This window comes from Heptranchias perlo, unplaced genomic scaffold (assembly GCF_035084215.1).
Source record: "Heptranchias perlo isolate sHepPer1 unplaced genomic scaffold, sHepPer1.hap1 HAP1_SCAFFOLD_49, whole genome shotgun sequence".
Taxonomy (NCBI): domain Eukaryota; kingdom Metazoa; phylum Chordata; class Chondrichthyes; order Hexanchiformes; family Hexanchidae; genus Heptranchias; species Heptranchias perlo.
This window is the reverse complement of record NW_027139505.1, coordinates 8,810,016-8,823,900: the sequence shown is the minus strand read 5'-3', so window position 1 is coordinate 8,823,900 and position 13,885 is coordinate 8,810,016.

Here is a 13,885-nt window from a genome sequence, read left to right as displayed (position 1 = left end):
GTGGTGAAGGTTCTCCCACAGTGCCGTTCGGAAGGGAGTTCCAGGATTTTGACCCAGCAACGAAGAAGGAACGGCGATATATTTCCAAGTCGGGATGGTGCGTGACTTGGAGGGGAACGTGTAGGTGGTGTTGTTCCCATGTACCTGCTGCTCTTGTCCTTCCACGTGGTAGAGGTCGCGGGTTTGGGAGTTGCTGTCGAAGAAGCCTTGGCAAGTTGCTGCAGTGCATCCTCTGGATGGTACACACTGCAGCCACTGTGCGCCGGTGGTGAAGGGAGTGAATGTTTAGGGTGGTGGATGGGGTGCCAATCAAGCGGGATGCTTTGTCCTGGATGGTGTCGAGCTTCTTGTGTGTTGTTGGATCTGAACTCATCCAGGCAAGTGGAGAGTATTCCATCACACTCCTGACTTGTGCCTTGTCGAATGTCTTTGGGGAGTCAGGAGGTGAGTCACTCGCCGCAGAATATCCAGCCTCTGACCTGCCCTTGTCGCCATAGTATTTATATGGCTGGTCCAGCTAAGTTTCTGGTCAATGTTGACACCCAGGTTGTTGATAATGGGAGATTTGGCGATGGTAATGCCGTTGAATGTCAAGGGGAGGTTGTTCGAATCTCGCTTGTTGGAGATCGTCATTTCCTGGCACTTGTCTGACGTGAATGTTGCTTGCCACTTATGAGCCTAAGCCTGAATGTTGTCCAGTTCTTGCTGCATGCGGGCTCGGACTGCTTCATTATCTGAGGGGTTGCGAATGGAACTGAACACTGTGCAATCATCAGCGAACATCTCCATTTCTGACCTTATGGTGGAGGGAAGGTAATTGATGAAGCATCTGAAGGTTGTTTGGCCGAGTCCACTGCCCTTAGGAACTCCGGCAGCAATGTCCTGCGGCTGAGATGGTTGGCCTCCAACAACCACTACCATCTTGCATTTTGCTAGGTTTGACTCCAGCCACTGGAGAGTTTTCCCCCTGATTTTCATTGACTTCAATCTTACTCCGGCTCCTGGTGCCACACTCGGTCAAATGCTGCCTTGATGTCAAGGGCAGTCACTCTCACCTCATCTCTGGAATTCAGCTCTTTTGTCCATGTTTGGACCAAGGCTGTGATGAGGTCAGGAGCCGAGTTTTCCTGGCGGAACCCAAACTGAGCATCGGTGACGAGTTTATTGGTGAGTAAGTGCCGCTTGATAGTCCTGTCGATGACACCTTCCATCACTTTGTTGATGATTGAGAGTAGACTGATGGGGCGGTATTGGCCGGATTGAATTTGTCGTTCTTTTTTTTGTGCACATGACAACAATATGTAACTTAAGCTTAAAACATCTCCAATCGCAACAGCAATGTGTAACATAGGCTGAAAACCTCTATAATATTTGCAACATTACATAAAATCAGAATTAAATATATTTAATCTCTGTATCAATATAGAATATACACCTGAAACATTCCGAATCTCTCTATCGATGTATAATATAGGCCTGAAACATCTCTAATTTCTGAAACAATGTGTAACAGAGGCCTGAAATACTTATGTTAATTGAAAAAATGTGCAACATAGGCCTAAAACATCAGTAATCATTGTAACAACTTGTAGCATAGTCCAGGAACAACTCTAATCTCTACAACAATAGGCCGGAAACATCTGTAACGTCGACAACAACGTCATGTATGACAAAGACCTGAATCATCTGCAATTGCTACAATGCATAAAATGTATAAAATATGCCTGGAATAATTCTAAACTCTACAACACTGTGCAATATAGGTCTGGAATATCTCTAATCTCTCCACCAAATTTTAGCATCGGCTTGGAATATCTCTAATCTCTACACCAATGTGTAACATAGGCCTGGAACATCTCTAATCTCCCAAGTACTGTGTAACATAGGCTTGAAACACTTCTATTAATTGCAAAGATGTGCAACATGGGCTTGAAACATATGCAATCATTGCAACAATGTATAGCATTGGCCTGAAACATCTGCAATCGTTACGACAACTTGAAACATAGGCCTGTATCATCTCCAATCTCGACAACAATGTATAACATAGGACTGAAATATCGCTATCTCAACAATAATATATAACTTAAGCCAGAAACATCTCTACTATTTGCAACAATATATAAAATAGGCATGAAAGATCTCTAATAACTGCAACAATGCATAACCTGGGTCTAAAACATCTCTCAACTCTACAAAAATGTATAACACAGGCTTGAAACTTCTCTATTCTCTGCAACAATGTGAAATGTAGGCCTGAAACACATTTAATCTCTACATCAATGTATGCAATAGGGATAAAACTTCTCTATTCTCAACAACAATGCGTATCAAAAACCAGAAACATCTCTAATATCTGCACCAATGTACAAAATATGCCTGAAACTTCTCTAAACACAACAATTTATAACATGGGCCGATAACATCTCAAATCTCTGCAACAATGTGTAACAACGGCCTTGAAACTTCTCTGATCTACACAGCAATGTTAAAAAAAGACCTGATGTATCTTTAATCTCAACAAAAAAATGTGCCAGATATGCCAGAAAAAATCGCTATTCTTTGCAACGATATAAAAATGGCCGGAATCAATTCTAATCTCAACAACGTTACACATAAAATAGGCATGAATCATCTCTCATATCTGTAACAATGCATAATATAGGCCAGAAACATTTCAAATCTCTGCAGCAAGATGTAACACAGGCTTAAAACATCTGTGATATTAGTTACAATGTGTGACAAAGACCTGAATCATTTACAATGCCGAAAACAATTTGTAAAATAGGACTGAAACATCACTAATCTATAAAACAAGGTGCGACATAGGCCCGATACATTTCTCCCCATTGCAACAATGTGCAACAAAGCCCTCAAATATCTTTAATCTGTGCGACAATGTATAACATTATCCTGAAACTGCTGGCTTCTCTACAACAATGTGTAACATAGGCTGGAAATATCTGCAATTGCGACAGCAATTTATAACATATACCTTAAGCATCACGAATTTAAACAATAATACATGAAATGGACTTGGAACATCTGTAATCTCCACAACAGTGCATAACATAGGCCTGCAACAATGTAGAAAATGGGCATGATACAACTCTAATTACTACAAAAATGAATAACAAAGGGTTAAAACTTCTCCAATCCCTACAGTAATGTGTAACATCGGCCTGAAACATCTCCAATCTCTGCAACAGTGTAGAATATAGGCCTGAAATATATATAATTTCTTCATCAATGTGTAACATAGGCCTGGAACATCTCTAATCTCTACAACGATGAGCAGCATATGCTTCGAAAACCTCTAATCTATAAAACCATGTGTAGCACAGGCCTGTAACATGTCTAATCTCTATAAAAATGTAAAACATAGTCTTGACGCATCTGTAATCTCTACAAAAATCTCTAACATAGTTATGAAACATTTATAACCTCGTCATCAACGTACAAAATAGGGCTGACAAATCACTAATCTCAACAACAATCTACCATAAACCAGAAACATTACTAATCTATGAAACGATGTATAATATAGGTCTGAAACGTCTCTAAACTCGACAACAATGTACAACATCGGCCTGAAACATCTCTAATCCCGACAACAATCTGTAAAATAGGCCTGAAACATTTGTGATTTTTGCAATAATGTATAACATGGCCCTGTCACTTTTTTTATGTTGTAATGCCATGTAACACATTGTTGTCGAGATTAGAGATGTTTCAGGTCTATGTTACACATTACTGCTGAGGTTAGAGATGCTTCAGGCCTATGTTATACATTGTTGAAGAGATTTGAGATATTTCAGGCCAATGCTATGCATTGCTGCAAGATTAGAGATGTTTCATGCCTATGTTATACATTGATGCAGAGATTCGAGAAGTTTCAGGCCTATGTTATCCAATGATTCTGAGATTGGAGATGTTATCTGCCTATGTTATGCATTGATGCAGAAATTAGAGATGTTTTAGGCATGAGTTATCCAATGATTCAGAGATTAGAGATGTTTCCGGCCTATGTTATCCAATGATTCAGAGAATCGAGATGTTTCAGGCCTATGTTCTACATTGATGCAGAGATTGGAGATGTTTCAGGCCTATGTTAGACATTTTCCGAGATCAGTGATGTTTTAAGCCAATGTTACACATTGCTTTAGCGATTACAGACGCTTCAGGCCTGTGTTACCATAGTTATACAGAAGACAGATGTTTCAGGCCCATGTTATACATTGTTGCGAAGATAACAGTTATTTCAGGTCTGTGTTGCACTTTTTTGCAATGAAAAGTGGAGCTTTGGGCCTGTGCTCCACATTGTTGTCGAGATAAGAGATGCTTCAAGCCTGTGTTACACATTGCTGTGCAGATTAGTGATGTTTCATTCCCGTGTTGTCCATTGTTGTAGAGATTAGTGTTGTTTCATTCCCGTGTTATACTTTGTCGTAGAGATTAGAGATATTTCAGGCTCACGATACACATTGTTGGAGAGATTACAAATGTTTAAAGCCTATGTTACAAATTGTTGTATAGAGTACACATTTTTCATGCCGATGCTGTGTATTGTTCGAGCGATTGCAAATGTCCCATGGCTATGTTACACATTGTTGTCGAGATTGCAAATGTTTCAGGCCTACATAATGTTTTTTTCCAAAAATTAGAGATGTTCTCATTCTATTTTATACATTGTTACAGATATTAGAGATGATTCGGGCCTATGTTACACATCGTTGTTGAGATTAGAGATGTTTCTGAGCCATGTTACTCATTGTTGTAGAGATTAGAAATTTTTAGGCCCATGTTGCACATTGTTGCGAAGATTTCAGCTGTATCAGTTCTACGTTGCACATTTCTGCAATTAATAGATGCGTTTCAGGCCTATGTTACAAATTGTTGCCGAGATCAGAGATGTTTCTGCCTTGTTGCAAAATATTGCAGAGATTGGAGATGTTTCAAGCCGCATTCATATATTTCTGCCGAGACTAGATGTGTTTCTGGCCTATGTTGCACATAGTTCTAGCGTTTGCAGATGTCCCAGGTTTTTGTTACACAATGTTGCAGAGATGACAGGTGTTTCAGGCCCATGTTGCACATTTTTGCACTGAATAGATGTATTCAGGCCTATGTTACACATTGTTGTCGAAATTAGTGATATTTCTGTCCCATGTTATGCATTGTTGCAAACATTACAGATGTTTCTGGCCTATGATACAGGTTGTTGCAAAGAACAGATTAGTTTCCTGCCTATGTTATACATTGTTGTTGACACTAGAAATGTTTCAGTCTTGTGTGACTCATTGTTTTTTAGACGACAGATGTTTCAGGTCTATGTTATACATTGTGGCAGAGACGAGATATGTTTCAGGTTTGTGTTGCTTATTGTTCTTTAGATGACAGATGTTACAGGTCCATGTTGTACATTATTGTGAAGATTACAATGTTTCATGTCTATGTTGCTCATTTTTGCAATGAGCTGAGGTGCTTCAGGCCTATGTTACAGATTGTTGCACAGATTAGAGATGTTTCTAGTCTGTGGCAAACATTATTTTAGAGATTGGAGCTTTGTCAGGCCAATTTTATGCATTGTTGCAGAGATTAGAGAAGTTTCAGTTGATTATACACACTGTTGTTGAGATTAGAGATGTTTCAGCCTTTTTTAGACATTGAAGAAGAGACTGGACCTGTTTCAGGCCTATTTTATACATTGTTGTGGAGATTAGAGATATTTCAGGCCTATGTTATACTTTGTTGTGGAGATTAGTGATGTTTCAAGCTTATCTTATAAATTGTTGTAGGGATTATTGATGTTTCAGGCCCATGATGTACATTGTTGTAGAAATTACAAATGTTGGAAGCCTATATTAAACATTGTTGTAGAGATTAGACATGCTTCAGGCCGATGCTGTACATTTTTATAGCGATTGCAGATGTTCCATTCCTATGTTACACATTGTTGTTTAAATTGCACATGTTTCAGGCCAATGTTACACATTGTTGTCGCGATTTCAGATGTTTCAGGCTTATATTACACATTGTTGTACCGATTGCAGATGTTTCAGGCCTATATTACACATTGTTGTATCTGTTGCAGATGTTTCAGGCCTATGTTGCACTTTGTTTTAGCGATTGCAGATGCTTCAGGCCTATGTTGCGCAATTTTCAGACACATTTAAACAGACACAGAATGATCCGTGACTGACAGCACACCCCTTTTAAACAGTCACAGAATGATCCGGGACTGAAAGCACATCCCTTTTAAACAGATATGGAGATAGAACTCGATCTCTCTGTCGGTTCATTTCTATCTCTCTGTCTCTGTCTCACTCTTTCTGTCACACTCTATCAGTCTGTCCCACTCGTCTCCTGCCACTTCTGTCTTTCTTTCTGTCTTTTTCTCTCCCTCTGCCTGTGTTTCTGACTCTCAACTGCTCTTCTCTCTGTCTCTGCTTGACAATCTCAGTTTATCTCTCTCCCTCTCTCTGTCTGTTCCACTCTCACTCTCCCTTCCTCTGGCTTATTATCACTCTCTGTCTATTTTCCGCCCCTCCCACTCTGTCTCTGTCCCTCTCTCTGTCTCTCTTTATATGTGTGTATCAGTCTCGCTCTGTCTCTGTCTGTCTGTCTCTCTCACTGTCTTCGTCTCGCCCTCTCTCTCTCTCTCTCTTTATCTCCCACTGCCTCTCTCTGTCTGAATGTCTGTCCGTTCATTTCTATCTCCCTGTCTCTGTCTCTCTTTGATTCTTTATCTCGGTCACAATGTATAACTTTCTTTGTCCCTTTCCCTGCGCCGGACCCTCTCTCTCTTTCTCTGCCCTTTATCCTTGTTTCTCTGTCGCTTTTTGTATCACTATCTCTCTATCACCCTTTTGTCTCCGTCTCCTTTTCTCTTTTGGTGCTCTCTTTCTCGAGCTATTGTCTCTTTCTCTATCTCTAATTCCCACACTATCCTTCCGTCTCTCCATCTTGACTCTCTTTCTCTCGCACACTTCTGTGTCTCTTCCTCTCTCTCCACGCTCTCTCTCTGTCTCTCTCTCTCTGTCTCCCCTCTTGTCTTTCTCTCTCTCGCAGTCTCCCCATGCCCCTCTCTCTGCTCCCTCCCTCATTGCCTCTCTCTCTCTCACCCTCTCTTTTTGTTTCTGTTGAGTTGATCATTATAGTCTCTCTCCCTGTCTCACTCTGATTCTCTCTCCCCTATTCTCCATCTCTCTGCCTCAGTCACTCTGTCTCTGTCCCTCTCTCTGTTTCTCTTTATGTGTGTGTGTCAGTCTCGCTCTGTCTCTGTCTGTCTGTCTCTCTAACTCTCTTCGTCTATCCCTCTATCTGCCTCTCTCTCTGTCTCTTTTTCTCTCTCATACTGTTTCAATTTCTTTCTCCCTCTCTCTGCGCCCCACCTCCCTTTCTTTTTCTCTGCCCTCTATCTCAGTTTGTCTGTCTCTTTTTGTCTCTCGTTCTCTCGACCTCCCTCTTGTCTCCATCTTTTGTTCTCTTTCTGTGCTCTCTTTCTCTCCCGCATGCCTCAGCATCTATCTCTCAATCTCTCTATTCCTTTGTCCCTCCATCTTGTCTCTCTTTCTCTCCCTACTTTCTGTTTCTGGTCCTCTCTCACCCCTCTCTATCTCTCTTTTAAACTGTCTCTCTCCCTATCTTTCTCGTTCTATCTTTATCTTGAATTTTCATTTTTGCCTCCGCTCAATTCTTTCTCTCTCCCGCTCTCTCTGTCTTTCTGTGTCTGTTTCATTTTTCTCTCTCGCTCCCTCCATACTCTCTTTCTCTACTCTCCCTCTGTCTCAGCTCGCTCTTTCACTCTCGCTTTGTCTCTTTCTCTGTCTCTCCCTCTTGTCTTTCTCTCTGGCTTTCTCCCCCTATCCAGCTCGCTGCTCTCTCTGTCTCACTCTGTCTCTCCCTCTCTCCAGTTTCCTCTCTCTGACTCTGTCTCTCTATCTCTCTCTCGCTTTGTTCGTGTATATGTCTCTCTGTCTGTCTCTCTCTCTCGCTCTGACGGTGTTTCTCTGTCTTTGTGTGTCTCTCTCTCTCTCTCTCTCACTCTCTGTATCTGTCTCTCTCTGTCTCTATCTGCCCCCTCTAAACCGCTCTCTCTACCCTCTATCTCTTTCTCTGTAAGTCTCTCTGCATCAACTTCTCTCTTTGCCCCCCTCTCCGCCTGTCTCCCTCTCTGTCTCACTCTTATCTACTCGCTCTCTGTCACTCTTTGTGTCCTTTCTGTCTTTCTCTCTCTCACGGTCTTCCCCTTTGGCCCTCCCTGCTCTGTCTCTTTCTTTCTCTGTCTCTCTATATCTCGCTATCTGTCTCTTTCTATATTTTTCTCACTCTCTTTTTTCTGTTGATCATTACAGATTTGTTTCCTCAACCTTCACAGTCTCTCTCTGTCGCTTTCTCTCTGTGCCTCTCTCTCTCTCTGTCTCTCTCTCTGCCCCATTCCCTGTCTGTTTGTTTCTCTCTCTCTGTCTCTCTCTCTCTGTCTCCCTCAATCTGCCTCTCGCTATCCCTCTTTCTTTCTCTTTGTATGTCTCTCTGTCAATCTGTCTCTCTCTGTCTCTGTCTCTCTATGCGACTCTCTCTCCGTCTCTCGCTCTCTGTCTCTCTGTCTCTCTCTGCCCCCTGTCTCTCTATCTCTCTCCGTCTCTCTATCTCTCTATCTCTCTTCCCCGCCCTCCCTCTCCTTCTCTCATTCTCCCTCTCCCCCTCTCTCCCACTCTCCCTCTCTTTCTCCCTCTCTCTCTTTCTCCGTCTCTCCTATCTCTCTCTGTCACTCAGTATGTGTGTTCTTCTCTCTCTCCTTCTCTCTCCCTCTCCCTGCCTCATCCTCTACCTCTCCCTTCTACTTCCCCGGCTAGAGAGTCTAAAAACTGGACAGGGTAGATGCTGAGAGGATGTTTCGATTCCGTTGTGAGTCTACAACTGGAGGGCAATGTCGCAGAACAAGGGGTCAGCCATTTAAGACAGAGTTAAGGAGGAATTTCGTCACTCAGAGGGTTGTAAGTCTTTGGAATTCTCTCCCCAGAGACCTGTAGATGCTCAGTCGTTGAATATATTCAAGGCTGAGATCGGTAGATTTTTGGACTCAGAGGGAATCAACGGATATGGTGATCGGTTGGGGGGGGGGTGGGGGGCGCGGTGCTGTGGGAGTGGAGTTGATGTCGAAGATCACGCATGATCTCATTGAATAGCGGAACAGGCCCAAGGGCCCGAATGCCCTACTCCTGCCACCATTTCTTATGTTATTGTAATCTTATATTCTCTCCCTCTCTCTCTGTCTCCACCTCTCTCTCCCTCCGTCTACCTTTCTCTCTCTCTCTGTCTCCGTGTGTGTTTGTGTCTTTCTCTTTCTTTCCCTTTCTCACCTTCTATCTCGAAATCCCTCTCCTGTCTGTCTGTCTCTCTCCCTACAAGTCTTGGTCAGCAGTGACCCCTGCTCGAAAGTGCGGTCGGTGCTGACAACGAGTTTCGCTTGTGACATCGGAGATAAGGCCCTTGGTGCGAAGTTTCAGTGAGGCAGCCTGGATCGGATCCCGTTCCTCAGCGACAGTCGGTACGTGTAGGGGGTGGGAGGAGGGAGAAAGGAAAGATCAATGTCAAGTTTATCACGAATGTTACCAGAGTTGAAATGCAAAAGGTCAAACTTCGCTGCTTTGCACCAACGGTCCACTTGGCGGGGGGGAGCGGGAAAATTTTATACAAAGGTGCCATCTTCTGGTAGCACGTAGTATTACACCTCAGCGTTTGATGAATATTACAGCACAGGAAGAGGCCATTCAGCCCATCGTGCCTGTGTCGGCTCGACAAAAGTGGTATCCAATTAGTTCCAATCACCTGCACACTCGCTACAGGTCTGCAATTTTCTCCCCTTCAATTATTTATTCAATTCCCTTTGAATGATCACCATTGAATCTGTTTCCTCCACCCTTTGCTGCAGTGCATTCCAGATCACAACAACTCGCTGCAGAAACGAAATTCCTCATCCCCTCCCCTGTCTGGTTCTTTGGCCAATTATCTTAAGTCTGTGTCCTCTGGTTAGCGACCTTCCTGGCAGCCGAATTTGTCCTTCTGAAATCTAACAAAATCCCGTGTAAATCGGAAGACCACAAACAAATTTCCCGTTAACCTTCTCTGATCTAAGGAGAAAAAATCCAATTTCTCTAAACTATCCACTCAGCTGAACTCCTTCATTCGTGGAACGATACTAGTCAATCTCACCTGCACCCTCTCAAAGCCTTTGACATCCTTCCTAAAGTTTGGTGCCCAAGAATTGGACAGAATACTCCAGCCGAGGCCGAACAGTTATTTATGAAGGTGTTGCACAGGAACAGGAGGAGGCCATTTAGCATATCGAGCCTGTTCCGCCGTTCAATGAGATTATGACTGGCCTGTGAAATAACTCTATACGCCTTCCATTGCCACAATATCCCTTAAAACCAAAGGTTAACAAAAATCTATCAATCTCAAATTTGAAATTAACAAATTCTTCTTTATTCGTTCATGGGATGTGGGCTTCGCTGGCGAGGCCAGCATATACTGCCCATCCCTATTTGCCCTTGAGAAGGTGTTGGTGAGGCCCCTTCTTGAACCTCTGCAGTCCGTGTGGTGAAGGTTCTCCCACAGTACTGTAAGGGAGGGAGTTCCATGATTTTGACCCAGCGACAGTGAAGGAACGGCGATATATTTCCAAGTCGGAATAGTGTGTAACATAAAGTGGAACGTGCAGGTGGTGTTGTTCCCATGTAACTGCTGTCCTTATCCTTCTGGGTTGTAGAGGTCGCGGGTTTGGGAGGTGCTCTCAAAGAAGCCTAAGCGAGTTGCGGCAGTGCATCCTGTGGATGGTGCACACTGCAGCCACAGTGCGCCCTTGGTAAAGGGAATGAATTCTTAGGGTGGTGGATAGGGCGCCAATCAAGCGGGATGCTTTGTCTTGGATGGTGTCGAGCTTCTTGAGTGTTGTTGGAGCTGCACTGATCCAGGCAAGTGGAGAGTATTCCATCACACCCCTGACTAGTGCATTGCAGAAGTTGGAAAGGCTTTGCTGAGTGAGGAGGTGAGTCATTCGTCGCAGAATACCCAGTCTCTGACCTGCTGTTGTAGCCACAGTATTTATGTGGCTGGTCCAGTTAAATTTCTGTTCAGTGGTGACCCCTGGAGATTGACAGTGCGGAATTCGATGATGGTAATGCCGTTGAATGTCAAGAGGAGGTGGTTAGACTCTCTCTTATTGGAGATGGTCATTGCCTGGCACTTGACTGGTGCGAATGTTGCTTGCCACTTATCAGCCCAATCCTGGATCTTAGTCCATTAAGGTACAGATTGCTTCATTATCTGAAGTGTTGCGAATGGAACTGAACACTGTGCATTCATCAGAGAACATCCCCATTTCTGACCTTATGTTGGATGGAAGGCCATTGATGAAGCAGCTGAAGATGGTTGGGCCAAGGACAATCCGCTGAGGAACTCCTGCAGCAACGTCCTGTGGCTGAGATTATTGGCCTCCAACAGCCACTACCATGTTCCTCTGTGCCAGGTACTGGAGACTTTTCCCCCTGATTCCAATTGACTTCAATTTTACTCGGGCTCATTGGTGCCACACTCGGTCAAATGCTGCCTTGATGTCAAGGGCAGTCACTCTAAATTCACCTCTGGAATTGAGCTCTTTTGTCCATGTTTGGACCAAGGCTGTAATCAGGTCTGGCGCCGAGTGGTCCTGGCGGAACTCAAACTGAGCATCACTGAGCAGGTTATTGGTGAGTAAGTGCCGCGATAGCCCTGTCGACGACACCTTCCATCAAATTGCTGATGATTAAGAGTAGACTGATGGCGCGGTCATTGGCCGGATTGGATTTGTCCTGCTTTTTTGGACAGGACATACCTGGGCAATTTTCCACATTGTCGAGTAGATGCCAGTGTTGTATCTGTACTGGTGCAGCTTGGCGAGAGGCGCAGCTAGTTCTGGAGCACTAGACTTCAGCACTGTAGCCGGGATGTTGTGGGGGCCCATAGCCTTTGCTGTATCAAGTTTGTTTTTATCAGCCGGTTCTTGATATCACGTGGAGTTAATCGATTTGGCTGAAGACTGGCTTTTGAGATGTTGGAGATATCGGGAGGAGGCCGAGATGGATCATCCAATCTGCACGTCTGGCGGAAGATGGTTGCAAACGCTTCAGCCTTGTCTTTTGCACTGACATGCTGGATTCTGCCATCATTGAGGATGGGGATGTTGAGAGAGCCTCCTCCTCACTTGTATTGTTTAATTCACCACCACCTTTTTTGAATGGATGTGACTGGACTGCAGACCTTTGATCTGACCCATTGGTTGTGGATTCGCTTAGCGCTCTCTATAGCATGTTGCTTCCGCTGTTTAGCACGCATGTAGCCCTGAGTTGTTGCTTCACCAGGTTGGAACCTCCTTTTTAGGTGTGCCTGGTGCTTTTCCTGGCATGCGATTCTGCACTCCTCATTGAACCAGGTTTGATCCCCTGGATTGTTGGTAATGGTAGAGTGAGGAATATGCCGGGACATGAGTTTACAGATTGTGCTGGAATACAATTCTGCTGCTGCTGATCGCCCACAGCTCCTCGTGAAAGCCCAGTTTTGAGCTGCTGGATCTGTTCTGAACCTATCCCATTCAGCACGGTGATAGTGCCACACAACATGTTGGATGGTGTCCTTAGTGCGAAGACGTGACTTCGTCTCCACGAGGACTGAGCGTTGGTCACTCCTAAAAATGCTGTCATGGACAGATGCATTTGCGACAGTTAGTTTTGTGAGGACGAGGTCAAGTAAGTTTTTCCCTCATGTTAGTTGGCTCACCACCTGCCGCAGGCCCAGTCTGGCAGCAATGTCCTTCAGGACTCGGCCAGCTCGGTCAGTAGTGGTGCTAACGAGTCACTCTTGGTGATGGACATTGAAGTCCCCCACCCAGTGTATATTCTGTACACTTGCTACCCTCAATGCTTCCTCCAAGTGGTGTTCAACATGGAGGAGGACTGATTCATCAGCTGAGGGAATGCTGTTGGTGGTAATTAGCAGGAGGTTTCCATGCCCATGCTTGACCTGATGCCATGAGAATTCATGGGGTCCAGACTCAATGTTGAGGGCTCATAGGGCCACTACCTCCAGACTGTATACCACTTACTACTACCTCAGGTGGGTCTGTCCCACCGTTGCGACAGGTCATATCCATGGATGGTAATGGAAGATCCAGTGACGTTGGCTGAAAGGTATGATTCTGTGTTTATGGCTATGTCAGGTTGTTGCTCGACTCGCCTCTGGGACAGCTCTCCCAATTTTGGCACAAGTACCCAGATGCCAGTGAGGAATTTGCAGGGTCCACTGGGCTTGGTTTGCCTTTGTCGTGTCCGGTCCCTAGTGGTCCGATACCGGGTTTTCCGCCCGGTATTATTCTTATTATGACTTTTTGTAGCGTGATTGTACAACTGAGTACAATTATGAAGATGTTTGAGCGGGTACACATCGAGAAACTGTTTCCGATTGTGGGCACATCAAAAACAAGGGGCCATAAACACAAGATACTGTTTAATAAGTCCAATAGGGAATTCAGGAGAAACATCTCCAAAAGTTGGAGTGTGGAACTTGCTCCCACATGGAGTAGTTGAGGCGAATAACATGGATACATTTAAGGAAACGCTAGATAATTACTGACAACCTGTCACGACCCTCGCTCCGTGTGGGGGAAGGTCAATTCATTGAAAAAAGTTTAACAGCTGGAGTGTCATATCCGGAGACATCAAGGGCACGTGCAGGCAGCCATTGATTGCACCTCTTTTAGTTTTGAATATTTTAGGCGATGATTGCGCTGTACCCCCCCACCCCCGCCTCCCCAAAGCCAATATATCCTTCTTTCGTGCAGCTCCCA